The sequence below is a fragment of the Emydura macquarii genome, unplaced genomic scaffold (assembly GCF_026122565.2).
Source record: "Emydura macquarii macquarii isolate MOO-44397 ecotype Brisbane River unplaced genomic scaffold, CSIRO-AGI_Emac_v2 contig_295, whole genome shotgun sequence".
Lineage (NCBI taxonomy): Eukaryota > Metazoa > Chordata > Testudines > Chelidae > Emydura > Emydura macquarii.
In genome coordinates, this window is record NW_027130432.1 from 4,774,846 (window position 1) to 4,797,832 (window position 22,987).

Here is a 22,987-nt window from a genome sequence, read left to right on the forward strand (position 1 = left end):
CGCATTTCAGGTGAAATCTACAATGACTACCAGAGGTGGATGTTTGGGTTCTGTTTAGATATCTGAATTACCCACATACCTGGAATCTGCATAATTCAGTTAGAAATCTCAATTAGAAAAAAAGGGTCTCACGGTATTTCTAGTCCCAGTTAGAATATGGAAGTGCAATGATATGTGACAATGGACACTAAAAAAAATCTGTTCAAATGTAATTGTAGAAATAGGTAAGAATTCTAAAAGAGGTTGGGATTTTCCCCCCCAAACTTGCCTACTCCTGAGATTATGGTTAAAAAAAACAAACAAAAAAACAAAACAAAAACCAACCTATATGTAGAACAGCCATATGCTTTTCCTCCTGAAGGTTTAATCACAAGGCTGAGACAGTAACTATTTTTAATTCCCTCAGTAAATCCATTTTGATTAATGTGAACACTGTACAATACTTCATCCATAGTAGAATAATTAAGGTGCATTGAAAACCCAATCACTATTGAGGCAAGTAGTGGGAAATTGTTGACCTCACACAGATCATTCCAGTTTGCAATTCTGCACATTCATTACCGTGAAAAACAAAGTCATTAAAAGAGTTTAACTCCCTGCTTCAAAAAAAATAAATAAAAATAAAAATAAAAATCCTTCTACTCTCTTTTGTCTATTAAACCTTATTCTTTCTTCATTTAATATGTGAAACCGTTAAGTGAATGGATATATCAGCTCAATATAAGCAATAAAAGGAAGGCAATGTTCCCTTAAAATAGGGAAGGTTTCTTTAAAACAAAAAAACTATTAAAAGAATTTGCTCTAGGCGCTTTGGTCTCAACTTGGGGAACAGCCTGGAAACATAGGTCATTATTAAAAAATCATTTCTCTATATTCACAAACCTTACAAGGGTAAAAGCTACAGAGGTTTTTGGAAGTCAGGGCCCTGACAGAGCTACTTAACATCGGCCTTTTGGCCCAAGACTCAGGATTTAGGAAAAACTGCTTTGAAATTCTCAGAACTTTTGGGGGTACAACCCTGAATGTTGATGTCTAGGAGTATGCTTACACTGCAATTAGACACCTCCAGCTGGCGCATGCCAGCTGACTCTGAGGCTATGTCTACACTATAACTTTTGTCGCGCAGGGGTGTGAATAGACCATCCCCTGAGCGACATAAATTATACCAATCTAAGCGCCGTTGGGGCAACGCGATGTTAGTGGGAGAGCTTCTCCCACTGACATAGCTACCATTCCTCATGGAGGTGGTTTTATTATGCTGATAGAAGAGTTTCACCAGGCGCCGCTGCAATGCTGGATGTGTAGCCAAGCCCTGACCCACGGGGCTCAGGCTAAGGGCTGTTTAACTGCAGTGTAAGAGTCCAGGCCCAGCTTGCAGCCTGAACTCTGAGACGCTTCCAACTTGCAGGGTCCTATTGTCCAGGTCCCAGCCCAAGCCCCAAAATCTAAACAGCAATTCAACAGCCCCTTCACCTGACCCAGAATCAGCTGGCATAGGCCAGCTGTGGGTTTTTAATTGCAGTGTAGACAAACCCTAAGGGCTCAGTCCTGCAAGGTGCTGAGCCCTCTGGCCCTGATAACTTAAGCACATACATAACTACATACATTACTTTAAGCACATTAGCAGTCCCATTGAGTTCAACTGGATGATTAACATGCTGCAAGTTAAACACCTACTTATTGCCTTGCTGGGTCCAGGTCTTAATAAGTTTGCCTCAGCTTGCTCAGATCTCTCCTTTGCACTAACATTTGAGAGGTGAGGTTTTACTACCGGCATGTATATCTGCTGCAAGTGAATTTCAAATTCACATTAATCAGTACAAGTGGCAATCAAATTTTCAATTCACACATCTCATTTATATAAGCATTGTTTGCACACTCATCCAATCAAGCAAATAAACGGCCTTGTGACATCAAGCCAATCTCAACTAACCAAAATTGCTTGAATAGCAAATACTGAATACTCACACAGAACTGTTTGTGACTAAGCTGCACAAGTAGAAAAATACAAAAAAGCTTTGAAGAGTGAATCCATTTGAAGAAATAGCCATCTGCACCAAGATTCTGCTAATGGACTGTCTATAAGCAGAACTAGATTTCTCAAGACATCTACAGTAACTCACACAACTATAATGCTTTACTCTTTGACATTTACATTATTTACCACTTGCATTCACTGTTAATAATACTCTCATCCCTTGGAAAAAAGGTTATATTCTCACTCTCTTTTCCTCTCTTTCTTTCTTTTTCTTTTTTTCTTTTTTTTTTTTGTCTCAGTTCTGGTGATATAAAAAGCACACAAAAGTATCACTGTCCATATTTTGTGTTTCACACACAGGTCCTCCCCACCTCTACTATTTCTTGCACAGATTAGTCAAATCTTGAACATCTCACACACACAGTATGAGATCATGATGCAATGATCTCATTTCAAAAGGTAAACTCTTATTTCAGCATTGTTGTTTCCCCACCCATGCAGCAGACTGCATTTCCCACTTGTTTAGAATCTTCATGTTTCATTTAGTGTAAAGCACATTGGACACAGGAAAAAACGTACTTCATAGTTATATTCTGAACTCCTGACCACATTCGGACACTAGTGAGTTCACACCAGCTCTGAGGGCCTTGTTCACCAGATTTGGAACTGCACTGAACCCTTTGCTAGAGCTCTCATTTTGACGTGCTTTTCAAAGGCAGTCACAAAATGAATATCAAAGAATAAGAGTAATCCACATTGGGAAACCTGTCAGAAAATTGTTGGGAAAATAAAGTGAATCAATAGCATGTCAAGAGACTCAAATGGAAAAATATTGAATATTCATTTTCTTGGTTTCAGAGGGGTAGGGATTTAGTAGAACTGGAGCAGCCTGTGGGATTTTCAGCTTTCTTGGAAACATTCAAATAATTTTTGTGCTGTTCATTGGATTCGTATTTAATTAGCTCCTTTAAAATTGTATTATGCATTTTTACACCACTTGTTAATGCATATGCAGCACAGTTAGAGGAGCTAATGTGCAGCACACTACAACTGAAATGGGCATTTCTACAAAAGATTTGCAACGTCATGCACTGGTGTTTGGCTAGGTTACCTTGTTGACCAATATGCAAACTAACCATTTGTTTGGAAATGCTGCTAAGAAATAGTAAATATCAAGTTAAATTTCAATACTTTAATCAGATTTACAGCATGTAATTTTTTTCCCCTAATGTGGGTCACATTCCCAGAAATTTGATATTCTGACATAAAGCAACTCCTAATGGAGGAGCTATGCGTGTGCAATTTGTGACTTAGGCTACAAACTTATTTTTTCTATTTGTCAAACTGTTTTAAGCGTAATCCTACTCAGACCGTATTTATGCAATTTAAGAATTTAAATAAACAGAAGCACATTTCTATGTGAATTTATATAAGAAAACCAATGTCAGGCCTTCTGTTACCATAAACGCAACGCAATGCAGCGAAGACATTTTGAAATAACAGCCCCACAATGTGTCACTCATAAAGCAAGGAAAAAAGGAACCAATTGTCCCTATTGCTTATTTACTTTTGGCTATAACTGTATAAATGTGCCGGCAGCCCCAGTAATCCATTCATACAGAGAGGTATGAAATTCCTAAAATGAATTCAAAGCTTTGCCATCCAACTGACCTTTGGACCACCTTTATTTTACTCCCCCCACCCAAGAATGCATTAGGAAGTTTAGTAATTGCTTGAAAACAAAAAATCTCAGTTAACTAGGCTGAAAAATTCACCCTTTTTTGGTCCAAAGTGCAACTGGTGGCAAAACAAAGGGAAATATGGCACAGTAATGTTTGTAAACAATTAGAAAAACTTTAGAATGTTAGAAATGTCCAAAATATAGAGTAAGAATATTTTTACAGCAACATATAGGCCAAAAATTTCAAAAGTTTGACTTATGATCCTGGGTACCCTAGGAGATCCATTAAACAATATTGCCAGCGTTAAGCATTCATGTATTATGAGTCAGGCCTCAAAAAATGAGATTGGGTAAACAATCATGAAATTAAAAAAAAAGAAAGAAAGAAAGAATTGGGTGTTCTTTGTTTCTGAGCCTTTGGGATATACTCAGGTCATGTTTTCCAGATTTTCTCTCTGATCATGAGGGTCACTGATGTACTTTTTTCACCTAATCACTTGAACCCTATGAGCAGGGGCTTTAAGAAAAACACCCAATGTCACAAGGCTTGAGATAAAAATCACAGGAGTAGGCAATACTGCTATAAAGGGGGCGCATTCCAAAGATTGGATGGCCAACTCTTTCTGAATATCAGTCCCCTCTAAGAGGTCTCAAGCTGCACACTCAAATATAGGCCAACAAAATCACCAGTGAACGGTGAAAATTTCAGCCATAACCCATGCTGCATATGCATTGGCATTTTAAGATTTTTCTAGCCCTCCAATTAAAAGCTCTCTATTCGCCTCTCCCTCATGCACAAACAATTATGGAACTATCACGTAACAATTTATATAGATTAACTACTTTTGACAGCATGGGGAAAACTCTACATCTATCTCTTACTAGGCAGAAAAACTCTCTCACCATTCTTAAGTAACAGCAAAAATAATACAATCTAAAAAAGGTGCAATTTAATTTGATTTTTAGAACTGTTCCTTCCCTTCCCTTAGAATATTAGCTTTCAAAGAGATGGTGAAATCTCTGATGTACTCTTTTTCAAGTCAAAGGAAAGAGAGACCTGTAAATACCAAAATTATTTGCTCTTTAAAGCATAAGAAGAAAAGAAGAAAGAAAAGATGACCAGGCTCCTAAATGATACTAAGACCAAAGTATTGTTCAGGTAATAGCTTGTTAACACTGGATCCGTTTTATTTAAAAGGGTTTATATCAATTACCAATAAATATGCCCCTTACAAATCATAGTTTTTCCTCCCAGCTCCAACCCCCACTCCAACACACACACACACACACACACACTCTCTCTCTCTCTCTTCCCCGCCTGCCCCCCCCCTCTCTCTCACACACACACACACACACACACACACACAAAACTGGATGTTACTAGCACACTCCTAGCAAGTATTCTCTCTGGCTTCTTCTTATTGGAAAAATAATTTCACAGCCTTTTTGCTAACTTGTATTATTACTGTCAACTCTAATGATGCACCTCTATTTTGGCCAGAATTCAGGACTGCACTCAAGCTTAAATTCATCCCTATTCAGGAAAAGCACTTAAATTACACATTTAACTTTAAGTGTGTGCTTAAGATCCACCGACTTCCAGAAGTCTGAATCGGTATGGATAAGAATCTTTTCCAAGACAGAAGAATATTTCAAAAGAGAAAGGAGGGTTTTTCTTAGACTGTGAGCTCTTTGGGGCAAGGCTGATCTTTTTATTCTGTGTTTGTACAGCACCTAGCACAACTGTGTTCTGATTTCTAACTGGGACTCGTAGTACTATCACAATACAAATAAATAATATCCCGCTTCTCAAATGACATCTACTAATTTCTCCCTAAGCCATGCATTCAGCAGAAACACAGGAAATGAGCTGTAAATATTTATATCTAATTGGAAGGAGCAACCTCCAATGAAGGGGTGCTCAGTTCCTGAATCTCCTGCTGCTTATTCTAGGCACTAGGCTGCTAAGCGGGAATGTTTATTCAAACAACTCATGTATTGCTGCTTTGTTGTGACATTGAATTCCAAAGTCTGAATGGAGAGCACCCCAGCCAGCTAAAAACAGCAGATCACAGAGCCAGAGTGCAGCTTCTATAGGCAAGGTTACATCCAGATTGCCATTGGAAGACGTTTCCTACCCTCCTCTAACTTCTGATGGAAAGAATCATTTTGTGTGAACCCATTTGTGGTTAAAGAGAAGTTAGGAAAAGTATTTTTCTGGGAATTTGGAAAACAGAAGATAAAACACTTTCAATATTAGCTGTTTTAAATTTTTGAGCAATACAGGAACTCAACATTTCACACAGGCCTCTTACACCTTCATGCATAGGACAGTTTTCACAAAAAGGGCATTGATCTTTGCCATTACGGGCTGGGCCTTCACCCATCACTTAGAGCTTGATTTGCTACCCTCACTCTCCTTAGGTGATTGTAATTACTTGCTAAGTGGTGCTGTTGATTTCTGTAGGATTTACTGGCAAATTAAGGGACTAATCGGCAAGATTAAGGGTGGCAGAATCTGGCCTTCAGAGATTGACGTTTCAGTCTCCCCACAATTAAAGATTTCATTTCTAAACAATTAGCTCTTATGGCTGACATTTTCAATACCCAATTCCAGGCCTGAGTTCCAGAACCAGCAGGAACTGGGACAGCTATGGCTGTTGGAAGGGCCAGATAGAGGGGGAATGCTCTGTTCTCTGACCTGCTCATCTCCAACAGAAGGCTTCTATCCTGCAGACCTTCATGGAGAGAGAAGAGCGGACGAGGACACCACAGAATCTAGAGAAAGGGAGTGACTGGGAAGCAGAAGCTCAGAAGCAGGCCTAGCCATAGACAGTTGCTGACAGGAAAAAAGTACTGACTGGGGACTGGAGCTGACTAATGAGGACTGGGACTAATGGAAGCACTGGGGATCTGGACAGTCTAGAGAGCCAATAAAACAATAGTATCTGTTCTGGGAAAACTTCGCAAGCCTATCAGAGAAAACTCTACCTGACACCAGTACCACCAAGCTCAGGCATTCAGCAGCATCTCCAAAATAGATCAATCAATCATGAATTAGCTTAAAAACCATGAAATTAAAAAAAAAAATTGAGTTTTTTTGTCTGGTTTCTGGGCCTATAGAGTGCACTTGAGTCATATCTTCAAGCTTTCCTCTGTAACCGTGAAAGCTAAGAACTTCTTCTTCTTTTTTTTTTAATTAAGAAAACTGATATTCGTACAAAAAATCACAGGACTCTAAGACCTGAAATGTTAAAAACACCAAATACCTTAAGATTCAAGATAAAAATCAGGAGAGGTGGCAAAGCTGTGACACTCAAGCCTTCAGAGTGCAGAGTTTTTCCACAGAGAAGAGCAGGAGTCTAGCATTATGTGAAAACAGGGTGCATTGAAACAAAGGAAATCCCAAACAAAATATTTTGTAACAATCCAGTTTGTGTCATGCAGTTTCAAGAGAACACTTGTGTAAATACCTAAAACATTGAAATCCATGGAAATCATGAGCTAATGTTACATAAACAACTCTCAAAACAGAAACATTCTCCATGACCATCAGCCAAACAACCTTAACTCTGTTTCCGTAACATTAAGCTCACAATAACTAGAGAGCGTAAACCTACCTTTTTCATTTGTCATATTGTTATTTTTTTCAGAACGTTTTGTAAATATATAGTTATACAAAGGTTACAACAATGGAGACAACAAAACCAAAAGATACTTATTATTACTAATTATTAAAGTATCACCTAATCTCCTCTGTTTTATGGTTATCTATAGAAGTGGTTTTCAACCTTTGGTCCATGAACACCTAGGGAGCCGCAGATTTTTAGGGGTCCGCAAATGAAAAAAGGTTGAAAAATCACTGTTCAATAGCATCCATCACTGCAGTATAGAAGTCCAGCATTAGCAATCATTGCACACTGACCAAAAGGATTCCAAATTATCAGTCAAAGTGGGTCTGCACTCATACATAGTAAACATAACTTTACACCTGCTTACAAAAATATACATGACATTGAAACAGGAACTGTTTAGGTCATAATGAATTTTCAGACTTGATAAGGCATAAGGTACATACTCAATTATCCAAACATAAAGAGGCATAAGACTAAAAGGTCCAATCCACTCCTAGTAAAGTCAAAGGAAAGACTCTCATTGACTATCATTGAAGTCTGAGACAGGCCCTAAACTACTACCACAAGCGCAGAGGCAAAGCTGGGTCATAGAGAACATTTCTATTCAGGGGTCTGTTGTGTGAACTGGGGCATTAAGATTGGTATCCAACTTGTTCACAGTTTGCGATTTCTATAATTGTTAATGTTTGCAGGTGGTTGGAGTTTTATTGGTTTGCACAGAAATGCATTTAATGGTACATCCCCATATGAACTACACTTACTAACATGAACTGTAATTCAAAGGTTTGCTGCTTTGGAATCAGCAATAATTTTTGGCCATATAATATATTTTATCATGTCAATCTGTTATACTTCCACACTAAGCTTGTACACAGTAATTTAAAATATCAAATTGCTGTACAAGCATTAAATAATTACTCTTCCTAACAGCCCTCTGAGGTAGGTAAGAATTATTGTCCCCATTTTCTAAATGATGCATCTGTATATCAAGTATTTTTTAAAAGACGTATCAACTGTGGTAGTTTTAGTCTCTTACAGATGGGGAAACTGAGGTACAGAGATTGTCTAAAGTCAGCCATCAAGCTAGTTGTTGAGATGAGAGATTAAAACACAGGAGTTCCCAATCATGAAATCAGCAGAACAGGGGTTGGAACCCAGGAGTTCTTGGCGCCCATCCCTATATACTATCCACTGGAGGCAGTATGGTCTCTCTCAAGTTATAAATTAAAGAAACGCATGTGAGATATTTGAAGCGCATTGGCTAATTTTGTTATAACTATGAGAAGTGGCCTAAGTGTTGATATCTCCCTTTTAAGGAGAATGGCAATGGAGAACAGGTTATAATTGGAAGTGCTTGCAGTCACTGTGCTTCTGAGAGTGCTTTGTGAGAGGCAGACAGACTCTAGTACATTTTTAACATCTCTCAGGCATCTGATACAACAATAAAACGAGGGCAACTGCTATAAGATTAAAAAGTGGAGAGAAAACAAAACAGGAGGCAGGGAAAATCAGCAAACAACGACAACTAACATTTTAGGATTCTCCCTTCTTACTTTAACGCCTACCTAGGGCTAAAAACCCCTTTTGAAGCAATACATGAAGCCATGTGAAATTCACCTAGTTTCAGGTTTGAACACAGAAATGAAAGCCGTCACCAAGTTGTGTGTAAATAGATTTGGTTGTCAGTGAACTCTTTGTCGAAACGCAGTACCAAAGTTGAGACTGTCTACCTTCTGGCCCACGTTTTTCCAGATGGGGTTTAATTTTGCTTTCATTTAAATAGTTAAAGCAACCTTGTAACGACTGATCACATGATAGATCATTGTGTCAAAGGAATCCACCTGAATACATACGACATCCTCAGTTCTTAACACGTCCTGCTCATTCTGAGTTCTATCAAACATGAAATGTAAAGCCATACTTGCACTACAGCTGCCAAGTTTTGCACAGCTCCTTGTGTGACATTTGATCCAATCATTCAGTTAGATAATTAGCATATTTGAAAATAATTCGCATAGAACCATAAACTTCACCTTAAAGAAGAGCGTGTGAATTTCATGTTGGCTACGGCACTGACTTATTTGATAGCCCTGGTGAATGAGGCAGAGCAGCAGGGCAACCTACATACACCACCCCAGCCTGCATAGGTCTCACCTAAGTGCAAGAGCAGGGGGATGTCTAAGAGCAACAGGCTAATTAAAGCTTGAAATCTAAGGGACAGTAGACCCGGGGGGTTACTAAGAGCTTAGGGTTAGTTTTTCCCTCCTTCCCCACTGTCTCCTTCAGATCCTTCTGCTCTCAGTCCCTGTCTCAGATTCTCCTATTAGATGCAGCTGCTGCACAGGCTCTAGTGATGCACCATATGCAATAGCACCCTCTAATGGCTAGGAGGAGGAACCTGAGTTCTGTCTTGACTACAGTCCAGCTGGATGCTTAAGAATCCAAATAGGCGGCAGGAATGTGTGAGAGAGATGCCAAACATGTGTGTGTCATATGAGGTGCATGAAACCTGACAGCCCTGTTATAGGGCACCACACTACATAAGCTGTAACTGGTGGAAAGGTTTATAGAAACAGATGCAAACCAAACGATCATGTTTCACATAGCTCTATCCCAATTCCAATGCTGGAGAGTAACTAGGCATGTATTTACAGCCCGATCCCTGGCACAGACTGAGCACTTGAGGCCACTATCCTGCATCATTTAATCATATATAGTTCTCCTGGAATCCAAAGGACAACTTCAGTGAGTAAGGTAAGCTGCATTTGGACCACAATGTTATAATTTCCATTAATTTTACATGAAAGGTATCTTTCCATATCTTTCCAACTGGAAGTTTGCCCTCTATTAAATTATACTCTCTGAATATTGAACTCACCTGCCCATAGGAACCTGTTTTCCCCTTCCTGTTAACTGATCCAGTTTGTCTCCCCCTACATATACATTAATATCCAAAAAAGAGAAATCCAGAAATCAATAGCATCTCTTTTGGCAGCATATCCGTTTGTCTAACTAAAGACCTTTCTCTGATGCTTTCATTTGTTGTTTTCTGTCATATTTCACATAAATTTCACACTTTGCTTTATTAAACATTTTAAAAAGTATTAGCAAAAGCAAGTTTTTTGTGCAGAACATATCAGGACAGAAAAATTCACTCCCCTAGCAACCGCAAGCAGGGGAAATACCTCTTCACAGCTTTTGTACAAGCTTGGTTTATTTGTTTTTGCCAATTTGCCAACACAAGTAAAATTACAATTATCTGTTTAGCAGCACAAATGAACATATTTGGTGCCAACTATTGGGGTTCTTACTTAGTTTTCACTCAGTCCTGCTTAGCTACTGAATACTGATTCTGCAATCCTTGCTAAGCAGTACCTGGCCTCACTAATAGCCACATTGAAAACAATGGACTACTGGTGAGTAAAATAGCATTGGTGTCCGTAAGGATGGCATGATCTGGCTCTGAGTGTCGACCTCAGAAATTATATTCCTCCCTAAAAAACACCATATTTGTTCTGCTACCTCTAAGTGTAATCATATATTTTTAGAGAAATCATCTCTCTAAAAGAGAGGGCAAGTCTAACTGAAGGTGTAGGGGGAGAATGGGAGAACTGGATATTAGAATACAGTCCTTCTGAACAAGCTGGCTGTATCTCACTTATCTCCTGGCCCTCTTCTGGAAGTTTAGATTATGTGGGATTTGGGTAATTATGTTTCTGCTCTAACGTGGAACGGGGTAACCTAGTCACAAATAAGAGCTAAATTATGCCCTTATGCTTGATTTTTAAAGATGCTGAGCACCTATAACTCCTATTAAAGTCAATAGAAACTGTAGGGCACTCAGCACATTTAAAAATCTGACCTCTGTGCACAGGGGCATAGAGCAAGGGATGGTGCATCAGATACACTACGTCAGGAGTAGCCCTGGGAAGCACCATGACTTGGAGACAGGCCGCTGAGGCACAGTTCCTCTGGCGCTCTGCAAGAGGGGATAAATCTGCGGCAGCACTTTATAGATTGCAGCATACTCTTCCCCCATCATGTCCACCCAACTTTGTTGCCCGCTGTGTATGACTCAACCCCTCTTTGCCGGTTCCCATCAACATGCTTGTGGCTGTGAGCATCAGCTGCCACGCAGCCCCTTCTCTCTTCTCTGCAATGCTCCATGCAGGTCTAATCTGTCTTATTCCCCTCTGTAGCCACATCAGATTCTGCCACAACCTAGCCTTAAAGAATGCAACCAATCCCATTATAAAGCCCTACATATGTCCTCTACAATTTCAGTGTGGAAAACTGGTTTGGCCTGAACACTCAGATATAAACAGATAGTAAAAGGGTATGAGTCTGCAAAGTATGAAGGGAATTCAGCAAATGATTGGTGAGTTACAAGTAGAGCTGGTTCATATTTTTCAGGCAAAATGCTTTCTGAAGTTAGAAATTTGCATGAATGTATTTGGGCATGTAAAATCCACAGTTTAGATGCAGGCCCAACTCTAACATGTATTTGATTTGAAAGTAGAACCAGGATGACAAAATACCCTTTATATGCTCTGGAATAACCATCATCAATGTTTAAAATGTATGTTAAACAGTAGTTATTCTAAGCATTCTAAATCTTCTAACAATTAGAAAAGGCAAGTTATTAAAAAATACGTATTTGCTTCTAATTTGATTGCCATCTAACATTACAATCAAGAATTTACTTTTTAATAAACACATACTTGAGCTGGTAACAGTCAAAGCATCATTCAAATATCATTTCCTGCTCTAAATTTTACTCTATTAACAGACTTAGCAAAGCATCAACCACAAACATGTTGGTGATAGAAATTTCTTAATGCAAGCAGTCTTTATAGATTTCTGCTATTTCAACCCAAATCCCCAAGGACCATTTGAATCCATATTAATTTCCTTTCTGGCAGTTATGCGGCCGAGTATGAACTGCACTATTTCACTTTTAATCTGTCAGTAATTTAGTAATGTGTAAACTAATTATGCACAGATATTAATGTAATCGGTTTGGGGAGCTATAAAATCAATGTTTTTTTACAGACTGCATTAAGGAGAATTGCGTTATTATAATCATATGTCAATTGCTGATAATGTTATGGAATTAAAAAATGGATGTTACCCACATATCAATAAACATGCATTCACCCGGCCACTCAATGATGCATTCTTAGAACGTTCCAAAGAGCACAGCCTGTATGTCTCAGTAACGTTAAAATTAATTCCTTCAAAAAGAAACATGCTACTTCTATTTAAGACTAACATTTAACTGACACCTCACATTTACTATAGGCAACTGGAAATGAATTGGCTGCAATAACTTCTCCGCAAATAGCCCCTAATATCCAACAGATACAGTGTATGGAAATACAGGGGGTTGAAGAGCATGCCAATGCTTCAACAAAAAATTATTCAAGAAAAAGATCAGAGCGTCACACAAAGAGCCTTTTCTGTGTCATATCACCACACTCCAGAGGGGTAAATATTGCCATGGACAAAATCCGAGGGGATGAGGGAGTTTTGTCCTCAGACACCTAGCTGCAACTCGCAGTGCAATCACTAAGAGTTACACCCATATAATGGGACAGAACTCTCCTGTAACTGGAAGCCTCCAAACACCTCTATAATCTCACCTACTTTACATTTCCATCTATTAAGAATCGATACATTGCTCCAATTTTTTTCCTCCATAGGCCCTTCCACAGTCCCACGGACAAGTTCTTCATTACTCTGTGGCCCCTTGGTTGAGCTAAAGAAGCCCTGAGGAACCCCAGGGAATGTGCACAATGTAGGGGCCCCTCCACCAGGCGCAGAACCAGCATAGCTGGGTTTGCAGGCGCCTCCATCCCTACTCCCTCTTCCCGGAGCATCCAATGCAAGGGGAACACACTGTGATTTCCCACCCCCCAACTATTCCGCAGCTGCTGCAATGCCTATAGAGGTCATGCCAACAAAGGCACTTGGCAGGGCAGCCCTGGAGTGGGGGAGATTTGGGCCTCGCACTGACAGAAGAATAAATCGGGGCCCTAATATGTAACCTAAATGGGGGGGAGGAGTCTTGGAAGGTTTAAAATACTATTTGAAATATTTGGTAAGACATTAATCCCCCTCCCTCACCCTCCCTCCCGCCCTGTGCTTAGGCAGCAGAAAGTGCTTGCCGTAGCCTCTTTTGTCCAATATTTTATGTTGCTGATTGGAATTTATTAGTCCTTTGAAATGCAATTGCTTTTCATTCTCACACCAATTACTAGAAACCGCTCTTGAAATAATTACAAAACAACAAATACAGTCGTCGTCGCAACTTGTATCAGAAGCAATTAGAGCAATCTACCTGCATACATGTCAATGTCAAGAGAATTTCCCAAGATGACCCAACACATGCAATTTTCATGAAGGGGTTTTTTTTTTTAAAATAGGCTCTAAAAAGCTCTATTTTTCCAGAACAACTACACCTGAAAAAAGAATTAACCATCAACATCTTTGCCAAAAAAAGAAGTTAGAACCTACTAAGCTATAAACTATAAGAAACACTGTAAGAGATCCTCTTAAAAGTTAATACACTGAACTTATATCAGAGAACCTTGGAACACCATGCAAACATTAAGTCAGACCATCATATGCTGTTTATCATCCAGGTAAGCAGTCAGAACTGAATAAAGTGCAGCAGCAAAGCAAAGCCCTCTGCATCTGTGCTGAATAGAAGCCCCAGCATGGCTTTAGGGAGTAGGATGCTGATGGAGGTGCAAGTTTTTGCATGACATATAAAACCAAAGTCCCAAACACTTACAGTCATTGATGATCCCACGGCACTTTTTCTGTATTGCTGGTATCATGCCCAAGTATCAGCTCAGGTAAATACATTCTGCCCAGCTAAACTCCCCCAGCAGTTTCAAATGGACGTGCTATTATTCTTCACTTCTTACCCTACACGGCTGTTACGTATTGCTGTGCACTTTTAAATAGTTTCTATATTCCACACCAGATATGGCTGTATTTCAATTGTCAGCAAAGCGATTCCTGTATGCCCCTGACTTCTTACAAAGGGGTGTTGCTGTAAGACCTGATCAATTTATGCATGAAAATTAGCTTCAGGATTTCAGACGAAAAAGGTGCCATATATTAGTAATGGCCAATTTTCATTAGCCTTACAGCCCTCTGAGGTAAGGCACCAAACAGTTAAGAATGGCAGACCTAGCAATAGAACCCAGGAGAGTCCTGGATGCCAGGCTTCTCCTGTAACCAACGGACCACACATTTGTTACATTAGCTATGAAAATGTTAGAAAGAATATGGGTCTACAGAAATAAACCAGTTTGATTCATCTCTAGCTATTTAAATATAGGTTGGTATTTGCCTACACATAGGCTCTAACGCCTCATTATCCCTCCCACCCCATTATTCATTAGTAGTTCATACTTTAACTTATGATGTTGCTTAATGGTCACTTTTATAGAAACAGCATGCAACAAATTAAACCAGCCTGGTGGCTGGATTTGTACTTGCTTTACACCCTGTTTTTGGAGAGGAGTTTTAAAATGCACTCTGATGTTACAGAGTGCAATTAATCTGAACTTCGGATATTGACCACAGTAGCAGTAGAACAATCCATTGGTAACTCAAACTGATTTGTGGAGCAGTATTAGCAGAGACTGCAAAAAGCCACTCACACATTTATCCACTTTCTCAGCTAGGCACATTGGGAATGGGAAGTAAATGGTAGCATATATAACATGAAATGAAGAAGAGTTGTGTACATGCACTGCACAAAGCAAAACCCACACAATTGTAGTTTAGTACTTAATAGCCCCCAAACTTTAAGACAGGGTATTCCCCTTATAACTCCTATTTTGAGTTTAAGTTAATTCAGTAAAAACACTTCTCTCGGCAAATTGAGCAGGGTCAGCATATTTTCTTGACAATCAAGAGAATTCTCTCTCTCTTTTGACCAAATATACCATATGGCCCTCAGTCCACCTTCTCATCTCCTACTGCCATCAGTGAGTTTCCATGCCAAACAAGGGTAATATATGGCCTTAGGTCATATGAGACTAGGAAAGGATACTCATCGAGAGGCTCATTATTTTAATGCCTCCCTGCTGTCCTGATAGCCTGCTCTGCTAGCAAAAGTGGTCAAGATGACAGTGAATACATGTTGGTATCTGTGTGCTACTGTGCAAGAGAGACTGTTGGGGGTACAGGAAGCAGAGATGAAAAGAAGGCTAAAGCTAAGAGCTGTGTATTGCACAATAATAGTCAGTTGTGTTCTGGTACGAGCACCATATTCACTCACGGTTGAGAGTAGGAACAGAACCCTGCCTTGCTTTGCACAGGAATACCATCCAGCCTGAGGGGGAGGCAGGAGGGAACCCCTTCCCTCCCCTCCTCAAGCACTGGTGAACAAGAACCAGACCAGAGGCTGACAGAGAGCCCTCTTGTGTGTTAGGTGGGGATCAGTCCGACACGCACACTTGAGGGGCGTCTCATGCAGCAAATCATAGGCTACAGCCAGCCAGATGGTAGATGTAACCAAGCAGACCCCACCCAAGCTTGCAGGCCTTCAGAAGCCTCTGCTGGGAAAGGTTATGCTTCACCTTTCCATCACAGCAGCCAGGCATCTGCCCTTCTGTGACACTGAAAAGCTACCCAAATACATGCTTAATACAAAATGCTAAGAGAGGAGAATCCAGGTGCAGAGCTCTTTCCCACCGTCCTGCAGAAATAGACACTTAGGGCTTTTACCTTACAGGACTCTTGCTTTCTGCTCTAGGCATGCCGGCAGCAGCAGATTCCTTTTGGAAGGCACCCATTTGCTGATTTATAGCCTCACACAGCACCACCAACTGACAGAAGAGGAGCACTGCAGCTTCCCAGTAAGATGAAAGGCAGATTGCAAATGCAACTGTGTCTCTTCGTTTTTGGTTTCCTCTCTCTTTTTGTCATGCTCACTGGGTGGGGAGTGGTGGTGGCAACCCTTTGTTCCCTTGCTTAATGTTTAAAACAAAATAAAACAAAGCAGCTGTAGAATAGCCATAATGGAGCTATGTGACTGTAGCAAGCCAAAAATGCTAATCTTATTAGCAGATACCTATAAAGCTGGTCTGTTTCCCAGAAATCAGGTACAGTCGGTAGAAGCCATGTAAATGCCAGTCATATTTTGCCATTAAAGCATATATTTCCTGTTTACAGGGGGAAAACTATTTTAATCTCGGATACCACTGTGCATGGGATACTGGTTAGCAAATGCTCATATTTTAATAGGTCAGATCAGGAGTCAGTCTGGGTCAGAGTTTACAAGGGCCAGCATACTTAGGCATCAGCACAGGTTTTGGTAATGGGTAATATTTTACAACAACTGATATGTGATGATTCAGCTAATTTTAAATGGAACTTCAAGTAAAAACATACATATGTTTATTATATAAAATTACATCCTGGCTGGACCGTGTCTCTCTCTCTCACACTGCTCTAAGCTTCAACAATCTATATGATTCCACAGTCCATGGTACCAACTCTACAGTCTAAATATGACTCTTGGGCAGGTAGAATGGCTCAGGAAACTTCTTCTTGGCCACTTCAACTTCTTTCCTTCAACTTCCCACCCCACTCCAGAGCTGAGAGAGGAAAAAACAGAATTTACCCTTAAGGAAAAGCTGCATTCCACAGATCGCCAACCTCAGAAACTTATTCCTCAGTAAAACAGGATTGTTCAAAGAGACACTGTACCTCTACACAACTGAAACCTAGACACTTTCCAAAAGTGGAGAGTTGGCAGACTATACCTGCCAAAGGTCCAGCGAGAGAAGAATGTAACAACGAAAGAAACTAACAGGAAGGTGCAAGAACATGTAAACTGAAGGCGACAACTCCCTACTTCATTTTAAGCATTCTTACCCCTTCTCCTGGCTCCTTATGCCAGTGTAGGCTCCCTTACACATCAATAAATGGATGTAAGTGACCACAATTTACACCACCTTACACATCACCTCTGAGGCTGGCCCATTGTGTTTTATGTTTTAGGCAGACAAACAGTTTCTGTCCATCATCTTGAAAGAAAAGAATTGCATTCGTATATACCTCTTTGTGAGCAATTTGTTTTCACATGTACTGTACATCTCCTGGATAAATGCATCATTAAAATACTGACATGCTTGAAAAATGCTATTCAGACTTATTCCAAGGCAAAAACCCTCTCTCCCACCCCAATCTCCACCCTTTTAAAAATCCTGGGATGTAATGAGTGCTGAGGTTAAAACAAATTCCTTTACACTGTACTTACAGTGCAATGTGCATGCAGACCAGCTAATTAGATAGGGATTGTGTTCCTTTAGTTTAATAATTCCACTTTTAGGAGCAGAGCATTTGATTTACTACATGAAGGTATTTTTTATAGCCTCAAGTACTAGTGCTCTTTAGGACACAGGGAACATCGCAGCCCATTTAATTTACACAGGAGATGTTAGTACTATTTAATGGCATGTAAACATTTTATAAGGTAAGCTCAAACAACAGGAGATTTTTTTTTTAATATACTTCAGCAAAAAGACTCACAAATGGATTTTCATTCTACTTTATTGGACCAATCTCTGTTATTGCATCAGAAGCGAATCGAGTTTTAAAAGGTGTTAAGAGTTTTCAGTATGTTTTGTGACACTGTGCAGAACCAGAAAATATATATAAAACAACCAATGTGTGAATTAATTCCAGAACAAGTGTAACAACAAGCCCCAAAATCAAATGCAATTATCTGTGTTTTGGGGCTGTAATCACCAGGGACTACATGAATTCTTTTCTTTTCTATGCCTTTCTGGCACCATAATTCCATACAAACATAACCAGAATCCATCCAAAGCACCTTGTTGGTATTATTATTTGCATTGTAACAGCTCGTAGAAACCCTAAATGAGATCTATTGGGGTAGGCGCTATACAAACACAATCCCTCTCCTGGAGAGCCTACAGTATAAGTACATAAGCTAGAAGAAGGAAGGAAGTACCATTACCCCAGTTTTACAGAGGAGGAATTGATGTGTAACAGGATGAAGAGACTGTGGACAGTGGGGAACTTAACCTAGATCTCCTGAATCCTAGCCCAGTGCCTTAACTGCAAGACTGTCCTTTTCCCTAGAAACATATATATGTTAGAGAAAAAATTAGATATGAATTTAGTGCCTATACAATCTGGCAGGTCTGGAGATTATATTTTCTTCCCTCCTGACTATATGAAGCAGAGGTGATTAGAGCTTCAGGCTAGTAGCAATCCTACCCTGACCTCTCAGGAGAAGGGGAAGAATTTCCATATCTCTGTGCCTCCATGAAGGGTGAGAAGAAAACCCCTAGCTTTTTCAAGAAAGAGGAAAGAAAAGTCCTGGCCCCAGGCCCTTCCATATAGCGAGGGGAGAAGATTGCTTGGTCACCTTTGAAAAAGAAGTGAAAATTATGGTCATGGCAGTACCATGGCCTCTTTGGTGTGTGTGTGTGGAGGGAGGAAAGTTTCAATTGCTGTCCAATTACATTGCATGAAGTCTTCTCTAACTGACTGTGCGGAATCATGATACTGACAGAAAGCAAAATAAAATAATTACGTTAACCCTTGTTGGGTTTAAACAACATGCCTGAAAATCTGCTTAGGTGAAGATGCTGTAAATACAATTGTTGAATATAAAGTTTATGGGGTGATTAACTGCACTGGATTGTAGTGAATTATTTAGTTGTACTGATGACTTGTACCATTTCAAATGAGAACCATAAAGAGCTAACCTCTGTATTTCCCACTCACTGCATTTAATGAGGATACAAGGCCCCATTCATTTCCCAATACACAGCCAGTTTAGATGAACTTTCACCATAAAAACACAGATATTTACTAACATAATTTTTAAGAATAAATATTAGGACAACATTAGGACATTGCAGAATTGCGAGAGTAATCTGATTTTCTTCCTATTGTTTGTTATAAACACTAATATTTATCTCTTTTGGCCTTAGATTTAATTTTCCACAACAATTCATGGATTGTCTGTTCCTTTCCTGCCTCTTCCATTTTTTAAGATTTGCATGTTCTGACAAACTGTATTTTCAGAGGTCTTAAGATTGGCAGAGCAAAGCATTTAAATCTCTTTCACTCTGTATTCCCACTGAGCAATCGCCACATATAAAGCATTGTTCAAAGAGAAAATGCTGCATAATTGATAACTGAATATCTACTATTTTCTCCCAGTGATAAGAAATTGTGTAAACAGACTTAAAATGATATCTGCTCTCTGTCAGATGCACAGAATGCACTGTTTGATCAACAAACATGTGGGTCTTATATCTAAGGCATTATCATAATGCTGACCTGTATTTTCACGTAAGTGATTTTTGATTAGGAATGAGCAAGTGTTTTATTATTCTTGTCTGTCCACTCGTATCTCAATAATACCCTCAGACCTGCTGTGGTCTTTGCTGAAACATAGTACTGCCACGAGAAAAAATGGCATTTACTGGAATGACATTAAAGCCCTGGACAATGTATATTACTGATGCTGTCAATTAATTCTTGAAAAAAACACCTTCATCCAGAGATGACACTTCCAAAGTGGATGGCATAGTCCCATGGAGATTACCTATTCCTTTCATCTTCTCCTTCAGTAAGTACTATAAAAGGAAAGGGGTCAAACCATTAGTTCGTGTGATGGGTGTGGGTATACCTTGACGGTTAAGGTCCCCAAATCTCTATCAGGGTTTTGCCCTACAGAATGCTTGTATCTGAGTTTCAGAAAGGAAATGAAGAATCTCAGATAACGGGTACAAGGTTTAGCCCTCAGTTCAGACCCTTCAATTGTTTCTCATTATGAAGCAAATCCAGCTCCATATCCCATGGTGACAGAGTGACCTCATCAGTAAAACTGCTGTTGATCCATTGCATGGAATAGAAAGGCCGAGAGCAAGAAGAGATCCAGGCGCCGTGCACTGAGCTTATCAGGCTCCCTCCATGAGAGTGTGCAGTGGCTGGATGAGATGGGGCTGCTGTGAGAATCACGCCATCTTCCACACTGCAGGGAGCACAAGACTACGTCAGCCATTGGGCAGAAGGAGCTTCTGTGGCTGTTTCTTAGGCTTGGGGACAGATGACTTCTCCCCATTCCCTTCACCCATGCAGAGTGCTGGGCTAGGCATTTGGCTTTATGGGCCAGATTCTACTAATCTCACCAATGTTGAGTCATGCTGCACCATGAAAATAATCGAGTTGAAATCCAGGCTTATTCGTTTTCAGTGAGTCAACAAGGGTCTACTTACTGGGTGAGTGCCTTAATCCTCTGTTTCGCAACACTCACTGAAGTCAATGGAAACATTCCCATGGTTTTCAATGGGCTTTGGATCAGGCCTTTACTGTTTCTTGTTAGTCACCCAAATTCTTTTCACACTGTGAATAACTTGACATAAAGGCCAATTTGTGCTTTGCCAAAATGTTATAGAAAACCTGGAATTTCCCCCAACTTTTTCATATTACAAAAATGTTTTGAAAGTATATAATAAAACTGCTCAGTGTTCTACACAGCCACACAGCCCACTTATATTGTATAAAGATTACTTCTGATCTTATTCACAATTTAAAAAATACACTATAGTGGATAAAAGAATAACTTGTTATCTCAATATAAGGCATATTTATTAATTTTCAATGTATGGTATATCCACAAAATATTTGACAGCCTCACCAACACTGAAGTTTACAATCATCACCCTTAAAACTTGTCAGTTGTTTTAGATAATGTGCTAGGTAGATCATTAACTTTACTTCAATATTTGTAATATTCTAGGTGTCCTCCAGGGAGATGTGCAGGGAGATGTAGATAATTGTCCCAGCCACACAGAAAAAAGACTAGACACAATGGATGAAGTTTAATTAGGTTGCAACTTTATTCACTTCAGTTATGTGGGAAATGCCCGGCAATAAATAATACTAAGCAGCTTATCATTATTTCTTTCATCATTTAAGCCTATTTGCAAAATCTGCTGTCAGCACTTCCCCTTCCCAGTCTGGTCCCAGCAGTCCTTTACTGGGACCCTGACAGTGTCTCTTCATAAGAAGGTTAAGGGGGGGGAGAGCTAGAAAAAGGGAGGGACATTTGTTAGAAGCCCCACCCTTTCTTTTCCCAGTTTCCTTAAGTGACATCTTCCCCCCCTTCCATCTCCCATTTATCCATGAACTATATCCCTTTTGTAATGAGTACCTGCATGAGACAACTGCCAAACCTGTTATCTATTGAGTAGCAACATTTCTGACCTAGCCCGTTCCCTATCCACACAAATTCCCTGACCCGGCCAATGTGGTGTTGCAGAAAAAGCTCCTTTCCAGCCCCAGTGAACAAGGTGACTAGGATAACGAACACAGTTAATCAGAGAAAACAACTCCTACTCTGATCCCTTGGATGGATGGGAGGCTGTTGCTGGCCTGACGTAGAAAGAGAGAGCTCCTAATGGAGTGCATGGGGTATAAATACTCCTTTCTCCCCTGTCACATATTGGACTAGTGTTTCTCTAAACCTAATCCTGCCACTTGCCCCTTTGTCTGCTCTCTTCAGGTGACTTCCCCTTTCCCACTCCTCAAAATTCTATTCTGTGTAGCTTCTTAAAGAGCCAAAAGAGCTCCTTGGAGCTAGTCAAAGATTCACTGCATCCAGTTGCAGGGAGCACATTCTACAAATGGAGAGGTAACCTTATATATTTAATCCCAGGTAGAACTGGTACTATTTTAAACATGGCCACTATACTATATTGTATAAATATAGTGTCTGTAATTTCCCAAGGTTACACAGCAGGCCAGTGGCAAACTTTACAAAAGAATTAACACATCATTGGTCTGATTTTACAGGCAGGGAATCTGAGGCATAGAGAGGCGCAGTGAATTTCCCAAGGTTACACAGCAGGCCAGTGGCAGACTTGGGAATAGAATCCAGGTCTGCTTGGTCCCAGTCCAGTGCCCTAATCAGTAGCCAACACTGCTTCCTGTCTGTGTAACATATAAGATGTAAGCATGGGGGGAATATCCCTTAAAATTACCAATGGCTGTGCCACGGTAGTAAGGATGCTTGAGCTCTTGTTTTGATAAAGTCTGCACTGCACACTGCTAAAGACTTGGAGTGTAAAACACATTTCATTACCAGTAGCTATGAGTGCATATCAGTTTATGGGGATGATTGTGCAGGTTGTGGTGATTGATATAAATATTTATGAGAGTGGAAAGGAAAACTCCCTCCTGAAGGTGTTGGAAAGGGGGTCTCTGTTTTTAAAAATGTTGAAATCCTTCTTCACCTTTTTTACCTGACTAAATCATTGAACAGACTTTCAGTGTCTATATACCACATGGGATTTCTACCAGCAACAAAAATTGAGTTTTTCAGTGCTCCCAAAGCATTCATTAAAAACTAGTTTATGCTAACCCAATGGAAAAAATCTGATCACCTTTTTTTTAAATATTTCACTGATGAGTCATCATTGGCATGATGTGTAGGAAACGTTAATAATTTTATAGAAATTTGCTAATCAGATAGGATGGGCTTCATGCTAAATGTGACACAATGTTCATGTAATTTGCCAGAATAACATACAGTGAATTTTATAGCAGATGTGAAAGTAAAAAAGAGGTTATCAGTGAAAAAAGTTTTTCTGCACGTCATCTTTTCTGTTGGCTTGTTCTGAA

The 22,987-nt window shown here is 39.8% G+C and overlaps 1 long non-coding RNA gene across 8 annotated transcripts in view; it reads right to left on the bottom strand.

Annotated features, from left to right (window-relative positions):
- LOC137155016 (uncharacterized) overlaps positions 1-22,987 on the bottom strand; it is a 505,162-nt gene that overhangs the window by 397,693 nt on the left and 84,482 nt on the right. Inside the window, exon 1 of one of the 8 annotated variants that reach the window (XR_010920324.1) lies at positions 16,043-16,113. The exons of 5 other annotated variants lie outside the window; for them this stretch is intronic. This is a non-coding gene — a long non-coding RNA (uncharacterized lncRNA). Of the gene's footprint in view, positions 1-14,090; positions 14,210-16,042; positions 16,114-22,987 lie in introns of those variants that run through there. 2 more of the 8 variants (XR_010920335.1, XR_010920330.1) reach the window with 2 other exon arrangements.